Below are 27,586 nucleotides of genomic sequence, written 5' to 3'. Positions count from 1 at the left end.
GTACAGGGACACAGTCACATCAATGTTTATAGCAGCACAATTCACAATAGCTAAACTATGGAACCAACCTAGATGCCCTTCAATAGGCGGCAATAGATGAATGGATAAAAAAAAATGTGGCATATATACACAATGGAATATTACTCAGCAATAAAAGAAAATAAAATCATAGCATTTGCAGGTAAATGGATGGAGTTAGAGAAGATAATGCTAAGTGAAGTTAACCAATCCCAAAAAATCAAATGCGGAAAGTTTTCTTTGATATAAGGAGGCTGATTCATGGTGGGGTAGGGAGGGGGAGCTTGGGAGGAATAGACTCTAGATAAGGAGGGGGGGAGGGGGGATGGGGTTAGATATGATGGTGGAATGTGATGGACATTATTATCCAAAGTACATGTATAAAGACATGAATTGGTGTGAATATACTTTGAATACAGAGATATGAAAAATTTTGCTGTATATGTGTAATAAGAATTGAAATGCATTCCATTGTCATATTTAAATAAAAATATTAAAAGAAAAAGAAAATATGGTCTTTGAATTTCTATTGCTCCTTCATCAAAAATCAGTTTACTATATTTATATATTTACATGGTTTTCATTGTGGCTCAGTGGTAGAGCACTTGCCTCGCATGCATGAGGCACTGGGATCGATCCTCAGCACCACATAAAAATAAATAAATAAAATAAAGATCTTTTGTCCATGTAAAACTAAAAAAAAAAAATTTAAAAAGAAATTTATGCATTCAAGTTTATCAGATCTATGGTGAAGACTTGTTTATGGTATTCTTTTATCTTTTTAAAGTCATGGGATCTGTACTAATATTTTCTTTCACTTCTGATAAGGTAAAATTCTGTCTTTTTTTTTCTTAGTTACCCTGGTTATTGAAATCAATTGTCTTAGTCTTTCTGAACTAGGTTTTGGTTTTGTCAACTATATTAATTCCTTGCTTTCAATTTCATTAATATCTACTCTAATTTTTATTATTTCTTTTCTTCTATTTACTTGGGCTTTAATTGCTCCTTCTTTGGACTCTCCTAAAATAGAAGCCTAGACTATTGATTTTATCTTTCTTCTTTTATAATATATGCATTCAATGCTATAAATTTCTCTCTGAGGATTGTATTCACTACAATTTACATATCTTAAATTGTAGTTTAATTTAGCTCAAGATATTTTAAAATTATCTTTTAGATTCTCTGTGATCCTTGAGTTATTTTAAAGTGTACTATGTGATCTCCAAATCTTTGAGGGATTTTCTAACTATTTGTTATTTATTTGTAGCTTAATACTGTGGCCAGAGAGTATAGATTGTATGATTTCTATTTTTTAATGTATTAAGGTGTAGTTCACAGCCCAGAATTTGTTTTATATTTTTGTGTACTCCATTTAAACTAGAGAAGAATGTGTATTCTGTCGTTCATTGCATTAAAGAGTGTATAGAGAGCAATTATTTCCAGTTGAGTCACAGTTTTTCTGAGTTCAGTTATGCTCTTACTGTATGATAGGTCTGTCATTTTTTAAAGAGGGATATTGGAATATCCATAATCTATTTCCTCTTGCTGCTTTATCAGTTTTGCCTCGTGTACGTTAATACTATCTCATTTGGCAATATACCCGAGGACTGCCATATCGCTGGAGAATTTATCTTGCCATCATACATGAAGTTCCCCTTATTCCTCATAATTTTCCTTGCTCTATAGTCTGCCCTATCCAAAATGAATAGAGCTATTCTAGTTTTCTTGGATTTGTATTAGCGGGGCATATCTTTCTCTTTTTATCTGTATTTTCTTTGTTTACTTATTATGAATGACATTACTTCAATTGATACATATTTCATTCCTTTTCAGTATACACAAAACTTAAATCTAAAATGAATGCTGCAAATGTCAATGTTTAGGAACATTAGGAAATTACAGACAAAATGTGTCTAGCAATCTTCCCAGCATTTTAGGAAAGAAAAAAAAAAGTTGATTAAAAACTCAAGGAGCAGAAGGGGGCAGTAAAACTCAACAGAATGTTCTGAAGATTTTTAAATATTCTTTATTTTCCCTTCATACTGAAAGTTTCCCAACAAATTTGAGATCAACAAAAGAAGTCTTACAGATACATACATGTGCCTAAAATATACACAGAAACACCATATATATACAAAATTGAGAGATATATTTTTTATATAACAAAACCTTACCCTGTGTGGTACAAAATAATCATTGTGCTTTTCCATATAAAATATGTTTAGCCGTCTTGAATTGATTTGGGATATTCAATATGCCTTTTGTGACCAGCATCTCAAAATGTACCTATTCATTTCATTTTATCTGTGTCACACTTGTTAAATTACATAATGACCTTTCCCTTTTTTTTCCCCAAGCCCATATTTGGACTTCCTTTCAAAACTGAGTCTTGGTTCTTTTTTCTTTTTCTTTTTTTTTTTGTAGAGTGGGGGTGGGATTGAACCCAGGGGCAATTTACCACTGAGCTATCTGCCCAGCATTTTATTTTTCATTTTGAGACAGGGTCTGGCTAAGTTGTTTAGGAAAACTCACTAAAGGGTTTTAGTTAAACCCTTTTGCTTAGGGTTTAACTAAATTGCTGAGGCTGACCTTGAACTTGTGATCCTCCTGCCTCAGGCTCCGCAGCTTCTGGGTTTACAAGAGTGCCCCACCCTAACAGGCAGGGTATGGCTTCTTACAGGCATCTAATCAAGATAAGATTAGTAGCTTTAAAACTGAAAATTTAATTTAAAAAAATAAATTTTTAGTAGCTGCAACCTTATTCATTTAAAATTAGGATGAAAAATAGGAATTTTTAAAAGGAATTATTAAAATAAATGTTCTGTGCACTGGTTGAAATTTTATATAGGAATCAGTGCAACAAATAAATGGGGTGCCACAATGGGGAGCTCCAATATGACTGGAAGAGTACACAGGTTTTCTGGATGGGATAGGATTTTAGTCGTTTGTGTCTCATTGTAGCATCAGATAATATGTACATTAAGCAAAATGGTAAAACAAACAAAAACATTTTCCTCTCTTCTTAAGACTTCTACAAATCCATGAATCTGGTGTAATTTGGATTTCGGGTTTTTTTTTTTTTTTTTCAATCTTTTTCTATTCATCCTAAGAAAGTAGGGCTTAACTGAATTTGTTGTTCTCTACCTATTTTGGTTTAATGCTTCAAACTCACATACCTCTCTTTGACCACCACCAAAGATAAATAGTAAGGAAAAACAAGGGAAAATGAAATTCAAAACTGTCAAAATCACCTTTTTTTTTTCGTCTAATACATTTCTCATCCAACTATGTTCCAAAATGAAGTTTTAAAATTAACTCTAATAAGCCCAGACAATTCAAAAGCAAATGAAAGTTATTTGATCCATGGTCACAACTCATCAACTTTTTATTGGGAATTGCTATGAAAAGCTGGTGACAGAAATGGTGAAAAAACATTCAGTAAAAGGAGAAAAAAAAATACCTTCAAGCAAATGCTTCCTGCACTTAGCATTCCTGCAGATTTGGGGTATAACTGTTTCCATTATCCATTAGAAGGCAGGAAATGTTATGCTGGGAAACCCTGGAGTTCATGTTGACTATTATTTACCCGGTAATTGATTAGGAGTAGTGAAATTTTTTTCCTTTCTCCCCTCTTTTCAAGAAGCAAGGGAAGAAGCCTTATTTTAAAAAGAAATTTAGGTAGAAATTGGATCTTCGGACACTTAGCCTAGCTATTACATTCTGTTCAACATAACAAATAAAAGGTACTTATGAATGCGCTCCACATACAATGGTTAAGCTTGGTCAATAAACAGCATGAGTCGTATCATCCTTTCTTAGGTCCCCCAAAGACTAGAGACCTGGGCAAGGGAGAGGTGATCCCCTGCGCTCTTGGGCTTCGGGCGCTCCGGTTCCCCAGGGGAAGCCGCGTCCTCCTCTGGCTCCGGCATCCCGTCCAAGGCGAACGGTCACAAGCGCTCGGTCCAAAACCGGAAAAAAGGAAAGGAACGTGGCCAAGCCCCCGGGGGGCGGGGGGCCGAGGACACCCCGGAGGTGGAAAGAATAGGAGACGAGGGGGGACAGTTCGCTTCGCACCCACCTTGGGGCGGCGGAGGGCAGCTTCGCGGGTTTCCGATTTTTTTTTTTTTTTTTGCGTGAGTAAAACTCCTGACCCACCCGGGTTTACGCAACTTTTTTAAGTGCAGAGGGGAAAACGGCAGTGGAGAGTAAGACCAGGCGATGGAAAAAGTCCGTATGACGTCACGTGGGCTTGGTTTGCAGGCATAAAAGGGAGGGTCTCTCCGCCAGCGTCCAGTTGTCAAACGACTTGAGCAGTGAGCGTCAGCACTCCCGGGAACTCCGCAGCGGCGCCTCCCGCAGGGCCACCTCCCGACGACAGCCGACCGGACAGCCAAGCTCCGCCCGCCGCGCACCGCCCCGCCCTCGGCCACGATGCTCCGGGCCGCTCTGCTGCTCAGCGCCGCCTTGGCCATCAGCCACGCAGGTGAGTACCGCGTGGCCTGCCCGCACCCGGGCTGAGTTTCCGCTCAGACCTCGGTCCATCTCCGCAGGCCGACTCCTGAAGAGACGCGCTGGGTGAATTTGAACTTGAGTCCAAAAGAACTGGGAGGCTATCCCCGTTTTGTCACCCAATCTGATCTCATGCACCAGCTCCTGAACCGGTCTAAGACTCACTCTCACCCACTAGATAGGAATAGAGAACCTAATGTGCAGGTTGTCATCTTAAGATACCTGTGAAACGTGTGTGTGTGCCACCTCTTGTTACCAAACAGCAGGCATTGTGTTTTTGTGTTTTCTTTCTTTCTGTTTTTGACTGAGGATTGAATCCCAAGGGCGGCTTAACCACTGAACCATAGGATGCTTTTTTTCCCGCTAAATTGCTTAGGGCCTCGCTAAATTGCTGAAGCTGGTTTGGAACTTGAAATCCTCCCGCCTCAGCATCCGGAGCTGCTGGGATTAAGGCGTGCACCACTGCGCCAGGCAGGCCAGCAACCATTGTTTTAATTAATACTCTGTTCAGTGCTTTCTGGCCCCAGGGAAACTCAAATTATGTTTTTAAAACAAAACATCTAAAAAGTAAAAGCTGTTTTGACTTTGAAAAGTTTGCTAAATTTCAATTAATCTAGCCAGGAGCAAGCCTCTAATGCTAGAGGTTCGAGAGGATGAGGCAAAAAAGATCGCAAGTTCAAAGCCAGCCTCAGCAATTTAGCAAGGACTAAAGCAACTTAGTGAGACCCTGTCTCAAAAAATAAAAACAGACTGGGGATGTGGCTCAGTGGTAAGCACCCCTGGGTTCAATCCATGGGACTACCACTACTAATAGTAATTAAAGTACTAGATCCAATCCATTTGAAAGTGCTGCTTTAGCTTTTTAGAAACACTAATTTGAAAGTCTAAAAAGTTATTATAAAGAAACCTCAGAAATGTGAGTTATCAAGTTGAGCAATCTGTTACTCTTATTTAGAATGATAAATTAGTATTTCTAGCATAACCATTCAGTGAGAAGGGTTTAAAAATTGTATTCCATGACTACTTATTTCTTGATAAGATAAATATATTTCTTATATTTATTATTGTAAAGATGCCCCATAGTTAAAATGTGAAACATTTAAGCCAAGGTTAAGACACTGAAGAATGATTGATGTGCTGTCCTTACTTTTATATTGTAGCAAATCCTTGCTGTTCCAACCCATGTCAAAACCAAGGTGTATGTATGAGCACAGGATTTGACCAGTATAAGTGTGACTGTACCAGAACAGGATTCTATGGTGAAAATTGTTCAACACGTAAGTTTCCCCTTGAGTTTCTTTATGTGGGTTGGGATTACATACAGGTATCATTATAGATTTTTGTCTTATGATGAGTCTCATTTCTCTCTCTGCTCTCTTACAGCTGAACTTTTGACCAGAATAAAACGACTTCTGAAGCCCACTCCAAACACAGTCCACTACATACTTACCCACTTCAAGGGGGTCTGGAACATTGTCAATAATATTCCCTTCCTGCGAAATTCAATCATGAGATATGTGCTGACTTGTAAGTACAAATGTCTAAGGTTTTCAGCTTCCTCAAAGAAACATACTTTATAATAATGAAGATTACTAAACCCAATCCAAAAACCTATTTCCAACCTGTCAAAATGACTTTAAATGTAACTTTTTAGTTTGTCTGCTTAAAGATCAGAAATATTGACATTTGGTCCCATCTAGTTGATACAGTTCTGTCCTGTAGTCAATTCTACTCAGAAGCCTCCATCCCTCTAACTGTTTCAGCCAGTTTGTATAGTTTATTTGTTATTTGTTTATTGGATGTATATAGGACATAGAGGTATCCTAAACATTCACATAAGTGGTTAATTTGGATTTGGTTCAGAAAGAAATTCTATACTTCTGAAGTAGTGCCATGCACAACTATTCTTATTATAGGTCTCTTGAGCAGAGAATTGAAGCTACTGGAGAAAAAAGATTGCTAGAGCATAGTACTCTTGTAAAGCATGTATATTTTAGTAAAGATGCATTTTCACTGGTAGTTACACTGAAATGCAGTGATTTTTAGAGTATCTTTGGAATTGAATTTAATTTCTGTACTACCTTCCACATTTCGAAATAAAAATGAACATTGATTTGTTGTGCATATGGAGACCAATAAAATATTTTTTTTCTTTAACTTTCAGCCAGATCACATTTAATTGACAGTCCACCAACTTACAATGTGCACTATGGCTACAAAAACTGGGAAGCCTTCTCTAACCTCTCCTACTATACCAGAGCCCTTCCTCCTGTGGCAGATGACTGCCCAACACCCATGGGTGTGAAAGGTGGGTGAGAATAAATGATTATGGATGCATTAATTGTAGTAGAGATTGGATCACTACCTATATAAAGTTCAAACCTAAACTTCATTAACAACAGTATAATTTTTTTTCCTTTTATGTGGATAACCATAGAACTTTTTTTTTTCAAAAAAGACTCTTTTGGCATAATGTCCTAATAATTTTAAAATGTTATTAAAACCAAATTAATGCTAGTTTAAATAGAAATAAGTTTTACTCAAATATCTTAGAATTTTCATCGATATTATGGTCCTCTTGACAATTGTATGTACCCTGTAAGTGAATGTCCTCAAAGTGATAGTCATGTCTGTTCCCTTTAATATGTAGATGGATTTTTATCTTAGCTTTATTCATTTTTCAGGGAAGAAGGAGCTTCCTGATTCTAAAGAGGTGTTTGAAAAAGTTCTTCTAAGAAGAAAGTTCATTCCTGACCCCCAAGGCACCAATATGATGTTTGCATTCTTTGCTCAGCATTTCACCCATCAATTTTTTAAGTCAAATAGGAATCGAGGGCCAGCTTTCACCACAGGACTGGGCCACGGGGTAAGACTGAGTTAAATCAGAACTGTAGCAGATAATAAATGCTAACATTTGTACCATACCAAATAATTCACCCTCATTTTATAAAATGTCTGTAAAAACCTTAGTAGAGTTCTCCATTTTAATTTACTGGTTTAGTAAAAGTATTTACACAGACACAAAGATTCTTTTATTTGAAGTTTTTTGTTATATATTTTTAAACTTTAGCACTGAAAAATGTAATGTGAAACAAGAATTTTGTATCAATTCACTTTTCTAGGGTTTTGGGTTTTTTTTATTCAATTTTTTTCCCTGAAGGGCTAGGGATGGACCGAGGATCTTATGCATACTAGTGGGCAGGCACTCTACACTGAGTTACAGCCCCAGCCCTCACTTTTTAATGTTATCTTTAGAAATATCATGATTATAGTGAAGTATATAAAATTCTTAAGCTCAGTATGGGTACTAACACCTTTGAACACAAGACAGGGGCTTGTAGATTCAGTGGGTAAACAAATTTTAATATTTTGTGGTTATAAAAAACTTGCTGTATTGAAATTTTAAAGAGAATTAAATGATCAAATTATTTAATGATAAATTATATAAAAATCATAAGATTGTTCAACAGCAGCAAGTTGAAAATATTCCATAATTTTCTAGGTGGACCTAAGTCATGTTTATGGTGAAACTCTGGATAGAACATAAGCTGCGCCTCTTCAAGGATGGAAAACTGAAATATCAGGTATGCCCTTTGACTACTAAAAATCAGTTATGACTCTTTACTTACACTAGTGATAAAAAACGTTCATTAACGTTCATTAAACGTTTATTCCTGTTTGCAGGTGATTGGTGGAGAGGTGTATCCTCCCACAGTCAAAGACACTCAGGTGGAGATGATCTACCCCCCTCACATCCCTGAACACCTTCGGTTTGCTGTGGGGCAGGAGGTCTTTGGTCTTGTGCCTGGTCTGATGATGTATGCCACAATCTGGCTACGGGAACATAACAGAGTGTGTGATGTGCTTAAACAGGAACATCCGGAGTGGGATGATGAGCGGTTGTTCCAGACGAGCAGACTAATATTAATAGGTGAGAAAACCCTCATCCCCAAAGTAAATAGTTCATTGGTACCTTTGTGGGGGCAGTAGTAACTCCAAAGGAATGTTGTAAATGAAAAAAACATACACCATTAATTTGGTCTATAAGCATGATAGTTAATATAACTACCTTTGATTTGATATTAATTTTAAAAAGAAATAAAGAATAGCAAATTAACAATTGCATGTTAGTTGTTTGAAAGCTTGTTATCAGAAAGCATTAAGATTTTTAATTCTGTCTTGTGCAAATAGGGGAGACCATTAAAATTGTGATTGAAGACTACGTCCAGCACTTGAGCGGGTATCACTTCAAACTCAAGTTTGACCCAGAGCTGCTTTTCAACCAACAATTCCAGTACCAAAACCGTATTGCTTCTGAGTTTAACACACTTTATCACTGGCATCCCCTTCTGCCTGACACCTTTCAAATTCATGACCAGGAGTACAACTATCAACAGTTTCTCTACAACAACTCCATATTACTGGAACATGGACTTACCCAGTTCGTTGAGTCATTCACCAGACAAATTGCTGGCAGGGTAAGCATTACTGAAACAAAAGACTGGCCAGTGACTTTAGAATTTCTGACACTGAAATTAGTTTTGTTGAAGTTAGTAAAGGAAAAATCAATTATTTTACTACGAAAATTATTCTCTTAAAATAAGAAGCCTAAATTTTCTTTGATATCTAAAGCTTTAGTGCACATTGTCAAGAAAATAATAATACATACCCATACCTTAATATTTTTAAACCTTTATATAAATCTTACAGATTATAGAAAAATACATTGAAGACTTGAATATCAGCTTCATTTGTATAACTTATTAGTTCTAGACCACTTACAACAACAAAGTATATGTAAGAATCTTTCCAAGAGATAAAAATAGTTTACTTCTCTTATCTACTCTGAACCTAAAGCAAAAGGAGTAAATATGCCTAAAAATGTTTTGACAATTTAATTCATTTTGCACAGGTTTCTGGAGGCAGGAATGTGCCATCTGCAGTACAAACAGTGGCCAAGGCCTCAATTGACCACAGCAGAAATATGAAATACCAGTCTTTCAACGAGTACCGCAAACGCTTTAACCTGAAGCCTTACAAATCATTTGAAGAACTTACAGGTATACAATTTTCTAGACTCTTAAAAGAATCAAGGGTCTATGGAAACAACAGGGGAGTTGAAAGCAAACTGAAGGGATGAAATTCTTTTGTTAAAGTTTTACATTGGATATATTTCTGTCTTCTTCACCTTCCCAGGAGAAAAGGAAATGGCCGCAGAGTTGGAAGCCCTCTATGGTGACATTGATGCCATGGAGTTCTATCCTGCCCTCCTGGTGGAAAAGCCTCGTCCTGACGCAATCTTTGGTGAGACCATGGTGGAAATTGGAGCACCATTCTCCTTGAAAGGACTTTTGGGTAATCCTATATGTTCTCCTCACTATTGGAAGCCAAGCACTTTTGGAGGAGAAGTGGGCTTTAAGATCATTAACACTGCCTCAATTCAGTCCCTTATCTGCCGTAACGTGAAGGGCTGTCCCTTCGTCTCATTCAGTGTTCAGGATCCACTGCTCACCAAGACAGTCACCATCAATGCAAGTGCTTCTCACTCCAGACTAGAAGACATCAATCCCACAGTACTACTGAAAGGGCGTGCAACAGAACTGTAGAAGTCTATTGATCATATTTATTTATTTATGGACCACACCTTTTAACTTAATTATTTAATATTTATATTAAACGCCTTATGTTACTTTGCATCTTCTGTAACAGAAGGCGGCAGTACTCTTATTAGAGAGGAAGGGGTCACACTTGTGGAAATTATTGTCACTACTTTTAAAGATCATTTTCTTCCACTTAAGGGGGAAAAACAGTTCATTCTTTTCTTTAGAAAACAATGGGAAGTGACTTTTGACATGTTTTTACTTGAATTTCAGTGTATAGTATGTTTTAATAAGAACAAATGCCAAGGTATTTGAACATTCAAATACTTAAAAGATGGAAATGCTGCAGTTTCTACACTGCCATTATTTTTAATCTGCCTTTTATGCTGCAATAGAGCAACTAGGGTTGGAATTTTAAAGGACTTTTGGTTATTAATCTGTCATCAAACAAGGGTACAAGATATTTAAATGAATGTCTAAAGCAGACACTACCAGTAATTTCATGTCTTTTTAAAGCAGCCTTGAAATAATAATTTGAATCTAAATCCATGGGTAGAATCAATTTTAACAGCTCATTTGCTAAAGTTGTCAAACTCTTTACTCATATCAATAAAAGAAGCAATCAGATTTAAATCTCCAAAACCAGTAGAAATTATAATTACTGGTTAAAATATTAGAGATTTTTGCTTTTTCACTAGGAGAAAAAAATCCAACATGACTGTTACAACCGCCTTTTAAATCTATCAAATTTGGGGGTTTTCACTAGTGAGTGCAAATTTATTTATAATGTGACTGTTACAACTTCATTTTAAATCAAAATACTATTTATTAAGTTGGTTTCCATAGACCCTTGATTCTTAGAGTCCAGTTCCATCTTAAAGATTTTAGAATTTGTTTTTATGAACAATAACATGCTGAATTTAGGACTTGGGAGGGTGAGGCAGAAGGATCTAGGTGAAACAGCAATTTAGTGAGACTTGTGTCACAAAAGATAAAAAGGGCTGGGGGTGTCACTCAGTGGTTGAGTATCCCTGGGTTCAATCACCAGTACCACAACAAATAAATTGATTAAATTTAATAACCAATAAAAAGGACGAAAAGTAAATTCAAATTCTAATTTGGATTTAAACTTTTGAAGCAGAATTTATTCTATCCTTATACTGCAGGATGGTACTCAACAGATTTTGCTTTGAGTTAAATGAAGTTCCAAGCTAGACTTGAACAATGATCTATTTTCTTAGATTTTCTTTTGTACAGTGTGATTTAGCAGTTGCTATCACAGTACAAAATGTATTAGCCCCATCAAAATCCTCTTCAAAACGTTTAAATCCATTTCACACAAATCTCAATAAGCCTTGGACATTTGAATCAAAACCAGCCCTGCATTGCTGCTCCTTAGATTTTTTTTTCCTGGTAGCTACTTTGTTAAAATCAGTTTTTCTTCTATTTTTGTTTTCCTCGTTTTAAGATCAGAGCTCTTCTATCTTTGAACTCTAATATTGTCTTGAACTTTTGCACATTTCAGGAAAACCTCAGCTCAGGACTACTACTTAGCTCCTCTTAGTAGGAATAAAAGAAAAGAGCCTTGTTTTTAAAAATATATTTACTTAAGTGAACAGCAGAAAATTTTATTTAACTTTAACCATCTATAATCAAGAACCTACAAAGAGGCTAGAACCTCAGAATTGTAAGGCATTCTCCACAGGAAGACAAGTTACTTTTCTGTACTAATGAATGTCCAAAAAACTAGTAAGTAGTTGAGCATTAATAGTAAGAATAATAATGATGACAATAGTTTTCCACATCTCATTGTCAGCTGACATTTTATGGTACTGTATATTTATTGAGGATTATTATTTATGTATAATTAGGATGTTATTGTTATAGATTTTTTTTTATTATGTCAGAATCAATATATTGTGATTACCTCTCTGAAATATGTAAATGATTGGGATTAAGTAAGATTTGTGAATAAATTTTCAGGAACCTAATTCTGAGATGTTAAAATATTTAAGATTAGAATTTCGACTTTTGATTTCCATATGCACCAGAGCACGGACAACATTGCCTCATTGACTGGGATATGCCATAGAGATAGGTCTTTTATATATATTTGGACCTGTGGCTGCTTCATTCAATCAATTATTTATTGAAAATGTTCTGTGCAAAGAACAATGGTTTTAGTATTTTGAAATCAAGCACCAATTACAGACAGCATCAATATTTGTAAATAACTGAAAAAAAAAATGTCTCAGGAAAGAAAGAAATGTTATTAAAGGAATAACTCAGGAAAATTTTCTTTGGGATTTTTTATGCTTAACATTTTGAAGATAGTCATCTTCGAAAAGCTTATAAACTGCTAACTTCTGGGGTTTTTTTGTGGTTTTTTTTTGGGGGGGAGGGACAAACCAACTTGATTGTTACAAACAACCTGCTGACTATACCTGAAAATTAAGGTTGTGTGAATGTTTCAGTGCCTTAGACAAATGTAAATTAACTTATGCAAAACATGTCTTGAGACAAACGACAGTTTATTTTTGTACTATTTAAAAAATAGAAAATCTCTTTTGAAAATAAATGTTGACTGTTGCATTATCTTTGTGGCACATGATTTCTCTGAAGCCTGATCCTTACGCATTGTCTTGTTTTATTTATTGGAAAATAGGCTGGCCCTCAATGAAATGGTTCTGCCCTCAGTCATGTAGAGGCTCCTAGAGTCATCATTTATTGTTTATTAATTGAAAACCTGTGTTGAAATGGGCTTTGTGCTGTTGGAGAAAGCAACAAGCTTGTTTTCATTTCCTCTAGAAGAAAACAGAAGCCACAAAAGGCAAAGAATAAGACAAATGTTACTAAGGAGATAACAAAATAAAAAGGAAGTTCAGGAAGGAAGAGATTGCTCAATATGGCCAAACATCCATACCTTACACCGTGGCTTCCTTTGCACTCCTACTTTTAAAGTCTTGGTGGTTTCAATGTCTAGATGGACCACACGGTTAATATCTTTCCTGGCCCTTCTTCCCCGGCCTCCTCCATTCTACCTTATTTCTACCATATTTCCCACAATCACATACCTTGATCCCATCATCATTACACACTACCCTCAAAGTCTTCATTTCAAGTATGCAGCTTTACTACCAACTCTTTCAGCTCACATACTATTGCACTCACACTCTGACATCTAAGTCACCAATTTCACTGAGACCTTCGGATCCATCAACCTTTTTTTTTTTTGGTCCCAGGGATCGAACCCAGGGGTACTTAACCACTGAACCATATCCCCAGTGGTTTTTTTCTTTTTTAAAAATTTATTTATTCATTCCAATTTGTTATACAAAACAGCAGAATGCATTTCAATTCATAGTACACACAGAGCACAATTTTTCATGTCTCTGGTTGTTCACAAAGTAGACATGTACCCTAAGTACACTCGTGTCTTCATACATGTACTTAGGGTAATGATGACCATCTCATCTCACCATCTTACCCCATGCCTCCTCCCTTCCCCCACAGCTTCTTATATTTTATTTTGAGACAGGTTGTTATTGAGTTGCTTAGGGCCTCACTAAGTTGCTGAGGCTGGCTTTGAACTTGTGATCTTCCTGCCCTGCCGCCAGAGCTGCTGGGATTACAGGTTTTTGCCACCACGTCCAGCTCCAAATATCTACTTCTTTATGGATTTTTTTTTTCTTGGCTTCATGGTATGATGCTCTCCTGGTCTTTCTCCACCTTCAAAGAGTATTGCTGCTCAGCCATGTTTTTGTTTGGTTGGTTTTGTTTTATGCTCAAACTCTACTACAAATTGAAGTACCTGGCTCCCTTTCTACTCTGCATTCTTCCAGATTAATCACATCCAACCTCATAATTTGAAACAATAATCAATTCCATATTCAAGACTCCAGGATCAACATCTAACTGTTCATTGACAGCCTCTCCACTTGAATTCATAAATTTAATAGCTTATTTTACTTCTCTGCCTTCCCAGACCATATGCCCTAAAATAATAATTATCCAAAATTGAAGACATTACCATCTCCTAGTTTTTAAGCAAAAAACTTTCTTCACTCCCATGGCCAATCCAGCAGCAGTAACAATCCTGTTGACTACAATCTACAAACAAATCCTAAATTTATCACCTTTTTCTTCAGTTCCATGCTATCAACCTAGTTAGTTCATAGTCTCTTAATCAGTTCTCCCTCTTCTATTCTCTGTTCAAATTATTCCTTTTAGCAGTGGGATTATTCTTCTGGGGTGTTTTGGTTTCTGTTCTTGTTTTTCATGGTACTGGGGATAGAATCCAGAGGCACTCTACCACTGAGCTACATCCTGGCCCTTATTATTTTTTATTTTGACACAGCATCTCACTAAGTTGCTGAGGCTATCCTCAAACATGCAATCCTCCTGCCTCAGCTTCCAGTGTCATTGGGATTATAAGCTTGCACCACCGAAGAGTAATCATTTTTAAACAGAAATGAGGGGCTGGGGATGTGGTTCAAGTGGTAGCATGCTTGCCTGGCATGCGTGCGGCCCGGGTTTGATCCTCAGCACCACATACAAACAAAGATGTTGTGTCCGCCGAAAACTAAAAAATAAATAAATAAATAAACAGAAATCAGATCATGGCTTCTCTATGTTTAAAATCTTCCAGTGGTTTCCCACTACACAAAGGCTAAACTTCTTGTCCTACCATAGGAGAACCTGTCTATCTCCTGTCTACATATCTGATCCCATCTACTTTGATCCCCTACCTGCCTTAGTTTATTTCTGTTGCTATAATAGATTTTCTGAGACTGGGTCATATGGCTGTTGGCTCTGGAGGCTGAGAAGTCCAAAACCATGTCACTGGCATTTGTCTGGCTCCTGGTCAGGGCCTCACACTGCACCAACCCATGATGGAAAGCAGAAGGGCAAGTGGGCTTGTGCAAAGAGAGGGGGTGTCCCAATACCAGACTCAATCTTGGAGGAGGTCTGCATTAATCCCCTCACAAAGTTTGAGGCCCATGATCCAAAAACCTCTTAAAAGGCCCCACTGTCTCTCACTACCATTATATTGGCAAGTAAATTTCAACACAAGTGTTGGTGAAGAGACAGCATCTCCACGCCCCAGGACCACCTTGTTCCTTACTCTTGTCACATTGCCTTTCTTGTGATTTGCTCACTATCACTCATTCTCAAGATGTGGCCTCTACCTAGAAACTGGTTTTCCTGCCTATTTTTACCTCACTGTGTTATTCTCAGTATTGAAATCTCAGGTCAAAGTTCCTCTTCAATCACCCAAACTAAAGCAACTATGAAGGCCGCCTCCTCTTCATACCATTTATTTCTATCTGATACTCCTTGTTTGTAATTACTTTCTCTACCTCCTCCCTGGAGTTTTATGTTCGTGAAAGCAAGGACCTTACCTGTGTTATTCACTTTTATCTGGCTAAAATAACTCAGATGTATTATCTGGATAGAGTCTTAGATGTCCGTGCCTGACATTTAAAAGACATTCGGAAATAACATAATTGATGGATAAGAATGGCTTCAAGAAAGCAATAGAATATGTGGTGACTCTTGAAGAAAGAGTAAGATCTTAGAAAGCAGAGATAGCTACTCTGGGAAAATTTGGCAGTTTCTTTTACAACTAGAATTGTATTGCCATAAATGTTTTGCTATTCTCCTATTGCTATTAACAAAGTATCTCACATTTTCTGGCTAAAAGAACTCAGATGTATTATCTGGAGTCCTGAATGTCAGAAGTAAGAAGAAGGTCATATGAGCTAAAGCCAGGTTATCAGCAGGGCTGACACAGGAGGGCCCTTTCCTCTAAAAGCTCTAGAGGAGCTTCTTGTCTTTTCCAGCTTCTAGAGGTTTCATTCATTCCCTGGATCACAGTCCCTTTCTCCATGTTCTAAGCCAACAGGGCAGCATCTTCTAATATCTCTTGCCTCACTCTCACTAGGACCCTTCTGATTATCCTGGGCTCAGGCAGATAATCCAAGAAAATCTCCCTGCCATGAAAGGGTTTTCATGTTGAGAGATAAAGGCATGGGTATCTTATATTGCTCACCACACCATACAATCATGTTTGAATTTTTGGGCCAATTATCTTAGAATTATACTCTTGGGCATTCACCCTTGAAAAGTAAAAACTTATATTCATGCAAAAACTGGTACATGTATGTCCATGAGTACCCAAATCGGGAAACAACCAAATAGGAGAGGGAGGGAGAGAGAAGAAAGAAAGAAAGAGCCAGAGAGAAAGGGGAGGGGGAAGAAAAAGGTACTAAGCAAAAAGAAGTTTTTAAAAATTACATAGTTGTAGTAGTGCAAGCATGTAATCCCAGTGACTTGGAAGGCTAAGGCATGAGGATCACGAGTTCAAAGCCAGCCTCAGCCACTTAGAGAGACGCTATCTCAAACAAAAAAATAAAAAGGGCTGGGGATGTGTCTCCATGGTTAAGCACCCTTGGGATCAATCACTGCCCCCCACCCAAGAAAAATTATATACTGTGAGAGTCCACTATACAATGTTTTTGAAATCAGATTATATGGGTAGAAAAAATATTAGTGTTGCCAGATTAGGGATGGGGGGTAAGTATCTACAAAGGAGTAGCATGATGGCGCCTTGTGCTGTAGAACAGTTCTGTATCATGCTAGAGGTGGTAACTACACACAGCTGCATGTATGATCTAGTGACTGAGGACCACACACTCACAACGTGTGTATAAATATTAAGACCTGAGTAAGCTTTATGGATGGTACCAAAGTCAGTTTCCTGGTTTTGATACGTGATACGGTACTATATGTAAGATGTCAACATTAGGGGAGGTGCTCTGAAATCTGCACGGTTCCTCTCTACATATTTTTTTTTTTTTGCAACTTCCTGTGAATTAGTTATTTCAAAATAAAACTGTAAAAAAAAAAAAGAGAGAGAGAAAGAGATGCAAGGTCCTCTTTGAGGGAGAACGGGGGTTTGTGCAGTATGCTTTCTTTAACTCAACACACATACAAATTAATGCAAGATAGTCTATGATCAGATCTACGAGAGAGAGAGAGAGAGAGAGAGAGAGACTCAAACTTTAAAGCTTCTAGAAAAAAAATTGAAAGAATATCTTCATTAATCTGGAGTTGGCAAAGAATTTTAGATAGGACTTGGAAAGTGTTGGCAATAAAAGAAAGCAGTAATTAAGTGGGTGCTATGCTTTGGATATGGTTTGAGTGTCCCCCAAAGGTTCATGGGCTGAAGGCTTGCTTCCCGGTGGCAGTACTGGAAAATGGTGTGGACCTTGGGGATGACTAAAGAGAGGTCCTGAGGTCACTGAGGATGCTGCCCTCAGAAAGGATTAGAATATTTCTAATGGGGCCCTTTGGTAGTCCTTGGAGAGGGTTGTAGGCTTTATTCACTTTCTCTCAAGCTTCTCACCATCTTCCAATGAGGCCCTCACTATAGCTTTCACCATGCTGTTTGGACTTCGAGCCTCCAAAACTTTGAGGTAAATAAACCTCTTTCCTTTTGATTGAAATTTTTTTGGGGACGGGGGTGGTGCTGGGGATTGAACCCAGGGCTTTGTGCATGTGAGGCAAGCACTCTACCAACTGAGCTATACCCTTAGCTCATAAAACCTCTTTCCTTTATAACATTAGCTTGTGTCAGGTATTTTACTGAGGTAGTGAAAAAATATGCAAATATAATTAACTTTGAAAAATTAACAAAATTACTCATCAAAAGACTAATTAGGGGCTCAGTAGCAAAGTACTTGCCTAGCATGTGTGAGGCACTATATTCAACCCTCAGCATCACAGAAAAATTGACAAAATAAAGGCATTCTGTCCATCGATAACTACAAAAGAAATTTAAAAAAAAAAAAAAAAAGAATACTTGGGGCTGGGGATGTGGCTCAAGTGGTAGCTCACTCGCCTGGCATGCGTGCGGCCCGGGTTCAATCCTCAGCACCACATACAAACAAAGATGTTGTGTCCGCCGAAAACTAAGAAATAAATGTTAAAAATCTTTCTCTCTCTCTCTCTCTCTCCCCCTCTCTCTTAAAAAAAATCTCTCTCTTTAAAAAAAAAGAATACTTTAAGAAAAGACTAAATAGCAAAATGAATAGACAAGTCACAGACTCATAGAAAATAGTCATGCTACACATACCTGACAAACCACTTGAATATGGAATATATAAATAGCCCTTCAATTCAATAGCAAACAAACAAACAAAAAAACCTAAGTAGGAACTTTACAAAGCAAAATTATGAATGTCCAATAAGTAAATACAAATGTGGACAGTGTCACTCATCACCAGACAAATACAAAATAAAATGATAGTGAAATAATACTACACACTTACTAGAATCAAAATAAAATGATAGTGAATTTATACTACACACCTACTAGAATCGTTAAAATTTAAAAGACCAACAATGATGGTTAATTTTATGTCAACTTGATTAGGATATGGTGCCCATTTGTTTGTTCAAACATTGGTGCAGATGTTTCTATGAAGGTATTTTTTAGATATAGCTAACGTTTAACTTAGTAAACTTTGAGTAAAGTATATTACTTGCCATAACATGGTCTCACCTAATCAGCAGAAGGCCTTATGGGCATAAGATTCCTATAAGGAGGAATTTATGACTGCAAAATAGGAACCTTGCTACCAAAGTCTGGATGGTCACCCCAGTCTGGGCGTCCAGATCACTGCCCTGGTTCAATTTCTTACTTGTTACATCATAGTAGGGACTTCCAACTCTTTGCATGTGGAACTGGAAACCAGGAGTCCAATAATTATATTTTAACAAATTAATATTATAAACTGTAGGGACTTAGGGTTTGCAAACATATGCTTTCCCCCTAATTTTTTCAACAAAAGCTAGCATTTTTAATTTTAAAAAACTTACAAATCACAATTGTCCTATAACACCACCCTGAATTCAATATAGTTCTTAATAATAACAATGCAGACTTTTGCAGAACTCAGCCAGAGTCTGATAAGAAAGGAGAGGTGAGCTTTTTTCTATAAACAATAAAAAGTTTGATAAATCATTCTGTTTTTTAAAAATAGACACAAGCATCACTTTGGGGAGCCTTCATTAAACACAATAGATACTCAAAAATGATCAGATTGTTCTCATTATAATAATTGTTAGTGCCTTAAATTAAGTAGAATTTATTTTAACATTCCATGTAAATCTGCTCAGAAAAAAATACACGGCCAAATTGCCTATGAGCTGAACTTTCCATTGCCTATGGAGAAAACTTCAATGAAGAGACCATTATTTAATAAAATTAAAGACACAGGAACCAGTGATGTTCAGTTTACATCCTAATCAACTTCTACGAAGTTCACCCACCACAGAAACCTAAGAGCCCGGGCCCTGCTGCCTCAGCTTCCCCTGCCTCTGGGTCTTCATGCCTGTGGACTCTTGGATGGCACTCACTTGCCCTTTCATGTCTCCTATTGTTCCTAGCGGGTGATGTGGTTGCATGATAGCGTGACTTTTCCCTGGCTATACCCAAAATCTGTTCACGATGACAGCATTCACAAAACAGGGTGGGGTACACTTTGCAGGCTTTTGAAGGAGTGTCTGAAAGAAGTCTTTACACAGTACTCTGAAAGAAGCAAGAAAAAAATACCAACAGGTAAACAATCTTGCTCCTTAAATAGAAAAAAAGGTGGAGATGATGCATAGAACAAGAATGTTCCTAAAATCCACACCCTGAAACCTACCCTTTAAAATGCAATTTTTTTATAACACTATCATGATATATTTTATGCAGACTTGTCTTATCACCACTAAGCAATGTTCTAAATATTGGAGTATTTGAAATGATCTTTAAGTTAGAAAAAGACTGCTTTAAAGAAAAAGCCTTTGAAAATTAGAAATGGTGTAACTATTAAATCTCTAATTTGGGAACATTTAACAGCAGATATAGATAGGGTTGCTCCTTTTCTCATTTTAATTCTCTTTATTCATTTTAAAAGGTGATTTCTATTATAATTTATATAAATAGATTAATTCAGAGCAGGGCTTGTGCTTTATGTTTCATAATTTACAGTATTGCTTGAAGTAGAGATATCCTAATAATTATAAAACAGTCAATATTGGCTTCCTAGCCTAATTCAAATCTTACAAATCGAACAGTCACACTCCTGGTGACAATGGCATGGCAGTGAACTGGCCAGACGATGGCAGCCATAGCACGGACTTTGTGGAGCCAGGCAAATCTGCTCTGAGTCTGATTCTGTCACTTTCTAACAGTGCAGTTGACAAAATCCCCATATTCTTCACCTTTAAAAAGCAAAAAGGGAACGGGATGCCTTCTGTATTCTTAGCTCAGGTCAGTCATTAAATTTAAGGTAACTATTTTTTTTTTTTAATTTCAAACATAACTCAAGGCAAACGATTATTTCTATTCCTTAATTTGTCCAATCATATAATTAATAATATTTATAATCATAGTACTTTGAGAAAATAAATCTGAGAAAGCAAAAGTAACATGAGACCTTAATATCCGTTTTCTGAGACACTTAATGTCTTAAAACTAGGAATTGATCTTTCATGTTCTCCACTTTTGCTATGAGATATTTAAGAGAAGTCCATAGGATTCTTCCCTCCAACCTGACCCTTAAATTTACTTAACATCTACACACTCTACGGTAATTTAACATGCTTCTTTATTTCTCAGTTTAGTCATTATAAGAGACTGAAGACAATAGACTGTACAACTCAGGAAGGCCTACCTTGTCATAGAAGCAAAGGGAACATTATCTAGAGCGCTTTTTAACTTGGTAGTTGTGGCAGACAGAATGCCCCCTACTCAATGTTGTCTAAATCCTAATCACTGAAACTATCATCACTTACCTAACAAAGCTATAAGGGTTGCAGATGGAAGTAAGGTAGCTAATCATCCAACTTTTAAATAAAGAGATGGTATTGGATTACGGTGACGGGAGTATAATCATTTGTCTTTGCACGTGGAAGCTGAAGGCAGAGGAGTTAAGAGTGATGCAATGTGAGAAGGACTTGGCCAGCCATTGCTGGCTTTGAAAATGAAGAGGCCAGCAACCAGGGAATGGGGAAAGTCTTCAGGAACTAGAAAAGGCAAGGAAACTCATTCTCCCTACAACCTCCAGAAAGAAATGTATGCCTGACACCTGCATTTTAGCTCCATGAGATCCATTTTGAGCTTCTCAAGTACAGAGCCATGATATTATTTGTATTGTTTTAAACCACTAAGTTTGCGGTCATCTTTCATAGGCAGTGGTAAGGAACTAGAAAAGAGGATCCTGTTACATGCTAATGTGATGGTGCCTTTTGGATCTGCTTTGGGTGTCCTGTGTAGACTGGCAGAGTTGTGACAGTGGTCTACTTTATGCTTTGAATATAGCCATTGATGCTCTGCCACTACAACTTATTTTTTAAATGGAAATGTTTCTTTCTCTTTCTCTCTCCCTGCTCCTCCGCTCTCCCTGCTCCTCCCTAATTTCTCCCCATCCCTAATTTCAGGAGAAATAGGATCACCTTTCTTCCCCATCCTAGGCAGATTTATCTATTCTTGAGTACACACCCACCTTAGGAAGAAAGCAATACAGACTTTGGGGATGATACCAGAAGATTTCAGAAATGATTGTCTCCAAAATTAACAAGTGAATTACAACTAACATTTGAATCACCTCTATAAAAGCCCCCTGTTCCTGCTGAGGACAGAATCACAGCCTCCGGGACAGGAGTTCTGTGTTTCTCCTTTGCTAGCAAAGCAATAATCCTTTTTTTCCCCTTTTTCTCAAAGCCGTGTACTCGACATTGATTGGCATTGGGGACAAAGATAAAGCTTTCAGCAACAGAGTGGGGCTTCTTTGCTTCAAGGCCCTTATTACTTACAGGTATTTGTCTTATCTTAAGATCTTGTTTTAAGTACTTGCTTTTAGTCTTTAAGCCCCCATAAGCTATCACTAGATTTTTTTTCACCTTTTTAAAAATGTTCTCTGCAAATTCTAGCTATTCAGTTGATGAACTATCTTCCTCAAAGGTACGCATTCTCTCTTCTGTTTCTCTGTTGGGATCAACTCTAGTCTATATTATGCACAGATTAGAGGAGGATTTTTTTTTAAAGGGTGTGTAATTTTCTGCTTGGGATTAAAATAGAAAATGAATGCCTCCACTTATCTACTTTCAAAGTAAATGCAAAGCCAAACTTCCTCCTCTCTTCCCCAACATAATATCAGCTTAGAATCAGAAAAATGGATTGGTTATTTCGGGCCCAATATCCAATAGCTGTATTAAGATCCAAGAAGTAGGAGGCAAGTCAATTTAGAGGTTATCACAGTGTAGTGAAACAAACAAAAAAAAAAAGTAGTTTTTAGAGTCAGAAAAATCATGTGCTTGGTAAATTTCTCTCTCTCTAGCTCCTCCTCTAAGCCTTTATAACAGAATGGTGGTATTCATTTTTTTGTTCTTAAACTCAGTAATGGGAACTCTTCACTGGTGTTTGAGTAAATATGCCACTTCTAGCAAAAAAAAAAGGGGGGGGATGTAATGCTAGATTCATGGGACCCCAATAGACCGCCAGGAGCCGAATCCGATGCAATCACAACAGAGTCTTTATTGCAAGCTGGAGCCTGGACTCACAACTGTTTCCAACACAGCGTTCCCAGGGAGTGAGCCCTGGTCCTTTGTTCAGCGAGATTTTATAGGTTTTTTGGGGGATACTCTATGCGTCACAACATCACACAGCAAATCATTTCATATCGCAGGAAAATCAAACAACAACTCTTAACATTGATTAGCACATTCACTGGCGGGAACAAGTTGGGTAAGGGTGATTGGTTAGTACAAGAGGTGGATACATTTGAACTGATTGGTTTAAGCTGTTATGAGTGTACATGCTAAACTACATGGTTTCCTAACGTGTTATCAATCAAACTACTGGGAGGGTCACCTGGTATTTCAAGTATTTTCCAAGTCTCATGCTGATTGGTGGTTGCTAGGGGGTTGCTATGGGTCCTCACCTAACTGAGTCAGGGACACCTGGCGCTGCAGATCTCTTCTGCAGCTCAAGAACAGGAGTGTTCTGCCAGTAGTCAGAGACAGATTAGGGAATCCTAATGCCCTGTTATTTACAGACAAACAACTCAGCAGGGTGGGTATGTGCCTATGTGGTATGTGCTCTGTGGGTTTTTCCAAGGACAAGGGTCACACCCTCTCCCTTTGGACCCCCTTAGAAGCTGGTTTCTCAAAAATGGAGCCAGTTTCTCAGGACCAGTGTGTGTGAAAGGCTGTCCCTCTGGTTGCATGCAGAGTGCCTACTTAGTGTGCAGACCTTGTCCCATCATAGAGTACTTTGAGAATCTAATCAAAGCTGTATTCCTAAAAAAATAGACAACCACAGCACAAAAACTGTCATAAAACTTCATTCTCAAAGGCTTTAAACATGTTCCAACTTCAGAACCTGGGCAGTGTGAATTCTCTTGCAGTGAAAAGGAATCAGCAGCAACTTGGGATTTAGAACTATTCAAGTAGAGAGGACAGTAATGTCACAGCTTTCAGCTGAGAATCAAGCAACCAACTTTGCCATGAATTCACTTTGCCAAGTTATTTAAAAGGTTTGGGTTAAAAAAAAATGAGAGGAATGATTAATCAAAGTAATCTTCAGGGTTTTTTGTTGTTGTTTTAATCCTGAGTTTTTACCATTCTGTCTTGGTCTGTCTCTACTTTATAAATTTCAATGTTGGTGTTATAGACTAAGCCTTATGTCCTCTAAACATCCAGATGCTGAAGCTCTAACCACTAGTGTGGCTATATTTGGAGATGGGGCATCCAAGGAAGTAGTAGAGGTTAAACAAGGTCATAAAGATGGGACTATTATTGTAGATCATTTTCCTTATGAGAACCCTCCACTGGAACATGCATAAAGAGGTCATGTCACTTTAAATGCTTTTAATGTATTGTTAAAACACACTTTTCTAAATACAGCCATGTGAATCACTGTGATGCCTAAGCTCTTGTGACCCAAAAGCTCAAGAACAGGAGTGTTCTGCCAGTAGTCAGAGCCAGATTAGGGAATCCTAATGCCCTAAATTAAATAAAATATTATGGCCTTTTAAAAAAAGATTATTTTAATAGAAAATGTGATAATAACATGAGCAAGTTTAACAAAATTTTTTTAAGTATTCCCTTTTTTAGACAATCTGGCATCTTAAACTTTTTTTATTATTATTATATTGCACTATAGAGCAAGACATCTAAAAGCAAAAGATTTATTTAATTGTAAAACTACCTAAAACACATCCTTGAACTATGTCAACTTTTGTCATAAATGGCTTGATAATTAATATAGTAAATTAATATTCTCACTTCTCTATTTTTAAAAAATTCTAGGTATAAAACTTTCATTAGAAAGTTTCAGCCCAGAATCATAGCCTTTGTGACAGGAGTCCCCTGTGTTTCTCCTTTGCTGGCAAAGCAGTAAACCCTTTATTTTTTCCTTTTTCTCAAAACTGTGTCCTCATTATTGGATTGGCATCAGGGACAAGGACTAACCTTTTGGCAACAAATTTGGCAACCCATATGGGACCCAAGAGCAGCCCCCACTCCAGCTTTTTTGGGCAGGCCTGGCTCTCCAAGGACCCCTACTTCCATGCTGAGGATTCATGGTGCTGGTGAGTTTGTTGAGCGCCAACTGCTGAAGAAATTGGGAGACAGTGTGAGGTTGCCTCAGACCAAACCAGAGGAGCTCTAGAGGTTAAATGAGGTCATAAAGGTGGGACTGTTATTGTAAATTATTATGTATGTGAGTAAAGGGAGGGACTGGGGGACTATCCCAGCAGCTGCCAAGCTCTTTTTGCTTTGAGAAACTCCTGTCTTCTCTCCCTGAACCGCACAAGTTGCTCCATCAGTTGGTCTACTTTGAGAAAGTAGAAGCTACCTAGGAGCCCTGAGCTACTAGTCATCTCCTTAGCATTCGCAGGGACTAGAAATCTCATGAAATATGAATTTGATACCTCTAAATTACTAAAGACACTATGAGAAGACCTGTCCTCTTTGTAGTCTAAAAAAAGTGACCCAATAAACAACTGTGTCCATGTGTCTGCACTATATTGTTCATACAATATAAAAGAGAATTCTGATCCACTGGAGATTATATTCTCCAGAACACCAATTTAAGTAAATTCTCCTGAATCTGTGAAACTGTTAAGAAATTTAAGCCTATATTTTATCAAGAAAAAAAAATACAATACTGAGGGGATACCAGATAACTAATGAGTCTAATTTGTAGAAAGATAAAAATTACTATTAAAAAAAAGTATGTGTTGCTCTTTTATTTTTTTAAATTTATTTTTAAGTTTTAGGTGGACACAATATCTTTATTTTGCGTTTATGTGGTGCTGAGGATCGAACCCAGTGCCTCATGCATGCTAGGCAAGCACTCTACCACTGAGCCACAACCCCAACCTGTGTTGCTCTTTTAAAAATGTGTGCTACTTATGCAAGTCAGTCTGCATCTTCATTAATTTAGGAAACAACAGCAGAATTAAAATGATTTGGGTAGCAAATGGACTCCTCAGAATGTTTCCTTAGCTTTAAGCAGTTAATTCAATATTTGCAAACTACAAGGATTTCTGCATCCTGTTAGAGAGCAAATGGTATCTGCAAAATATTGAATGAACATGAATGACTGTGGGTTCAGAAAAACAAATGAATTTCTGTATTGAAGAGCACTGGAGGCTAGCAGGATTATTCTTACTATTTTCACTGCTTGTGATGAGAGGGGGAGAAAGAAAACCCAGTCTTAGAATCTCCATTACTTGTTGGCACTGATCACAAACATAGGACCACCCATGGAGAGCCAACACAGAAGTTTGTTTTTATTATAATTGTTTTCTTAGGGAGTGGAGAGAGTGTGAATGGTTTAGGTAAAGGGTGGGAGTGAAAATGTTTATAAAGGAACATAAATATAAGGAGTTCTTAAGTAACTTCCTCTGAATGAATCTGACTAACCTGGCGGGCGTTTAGTTGGCTCCCATGCAATCCATCAAACCAGGAAGTGGGTCAGCCAGACCTGGGTAGACAAGACAATTGGTAGGTATGGAAATAATCAAAGGGCTTCTGTCAATCAGTCGGGTGTGGAGGAGGTTATAAAATGTCTTAGACTTAAAATGTTGCCTGCCATATCTCAGAGGCTCTCCCCATCTTTTCATCTTCCTTGACTTCACTGACCCAAGTAGGTGTGTATGGAAAGAAGCAGATCATAAAGAAAGTAGAGATTTTCAATACGACATAAAATGTACTACATACATAAAGCTAAACAGAGGAGAAATACAGTTAGATTAAATATGATACAAGGAGCTGGGTACGGTAGTGCACACATGTAGTCCCAGTGGCTGGGGAGGCTGAGGTAGGAGGATTTTGAATTCAAAGCCAGCATCAGCAATGCAGCGAAGCCCTAAGCAACTTAGTGAGACCCTGTCTCTAAATAAGATAAAGAAAAACTGCTGGGGCTGTGGCTCAGTGGTTAAGTGCCCCTGAGTTCACTCCCTGGTACCAAATAAATAAAATGTGATGATCCTTTGTTAAAAATATTATTCCTCCCAGATTAATCCTAAAAGATTCTAGTTATAAATAGCCAAGTTTTAGTTACCAGTGAATATGAGGGTATATTTCTTTGAATAAAGTAGCAAATCCTAAAGGTGTGGGCTACTGACTCTATAGTCCATCTTACTCTTGGACAATCCTTAATGATACTTTGAGGATTCTGATACAAGGCTCAGAGTTGTGCACCTTCCCACAATTATTGTCTACCTTTTAGAAAATTCAGCTAAACCATTTAATGACTTTTAAATTCTACTACGTTCAGCTACCACCCACCACTTTCCAGGTTAACTCATTAGGAATAGTATGAGTGCATACAATGTAACCTGTGATCTTTCTACTGAATTCAGTACCAACAATCCTCTCCTACTTGAATTCATACCATGTTACACTCTTATCTAATGAAGGCCTAGTCCCTTACTCCTCAATTTCTTTACAGTCTTCTTTACAGTTTTTTTATTCCCTATCACATTTTTAAAAATATTTTTTAGTTGTCAATGGACCTTTATTTTATTGATTTGTATGTGGAGCTGAGAATCGAACACAGTGACTCACACATTACACTGCTTGGGTCTGAGCCTAATAGTTACATGGTGATATTAAAGACAATGGGAGAGAAAATGAGAAGAGAGATTGTAAGAGAGCTAAAAACATGTGAACATTATAGGAAATTAATAGAAAATATATAAAATGAATAAGCCAAGACATAGCATAAGCATAATATCTAAAAAGTAATAAGATAATACCTGAATCAAAAAACTAAGAGCTAGAGTTTTTTCTGGAGGGTAGGCACATGGGGCACAATTTTCTCAATTATGAAATTAAGGATTGTCCAAGAGTAAGATGGACTATAGGATTGTGGAGATAACTCAGAGGTACATCAT

At 37.4% G+C, this 27,586-nt stretch overlaps 1 pseudogene; it reads left to right on the top strand.

The window, feature by feature from the left end:
• The first annotated feature begins 4,449 nt into the window (after positions 1-4,449).
• Positions 4,450-10,133, top strand: LOC139701699 (prostaglandin G/H synthase 2-like; annotated as a pseudogene).
• Positions 10,134-27,586: the final 17,453 nt, after the last annotated feature.

This window comes from Marmota flaviventris, chromosome 14, assembly GCF_047511675.1.
Source record: "Marmota flaviventris isolate mMarFla1 chromosome 14, mMarFla1.hap1, whole genome shotgun sequence".
In the NCBI taxonomy this organism is placed as follows: domain Eukaryota; kingdom Metazoa; phylum Chordata; class Mammalia; order Rodentia; family Sciuridae; genus Marmota; species Marmota flaviventris.
This window is presented reverse-complemented; position numbering and strand designations above follow the sequence as displayed.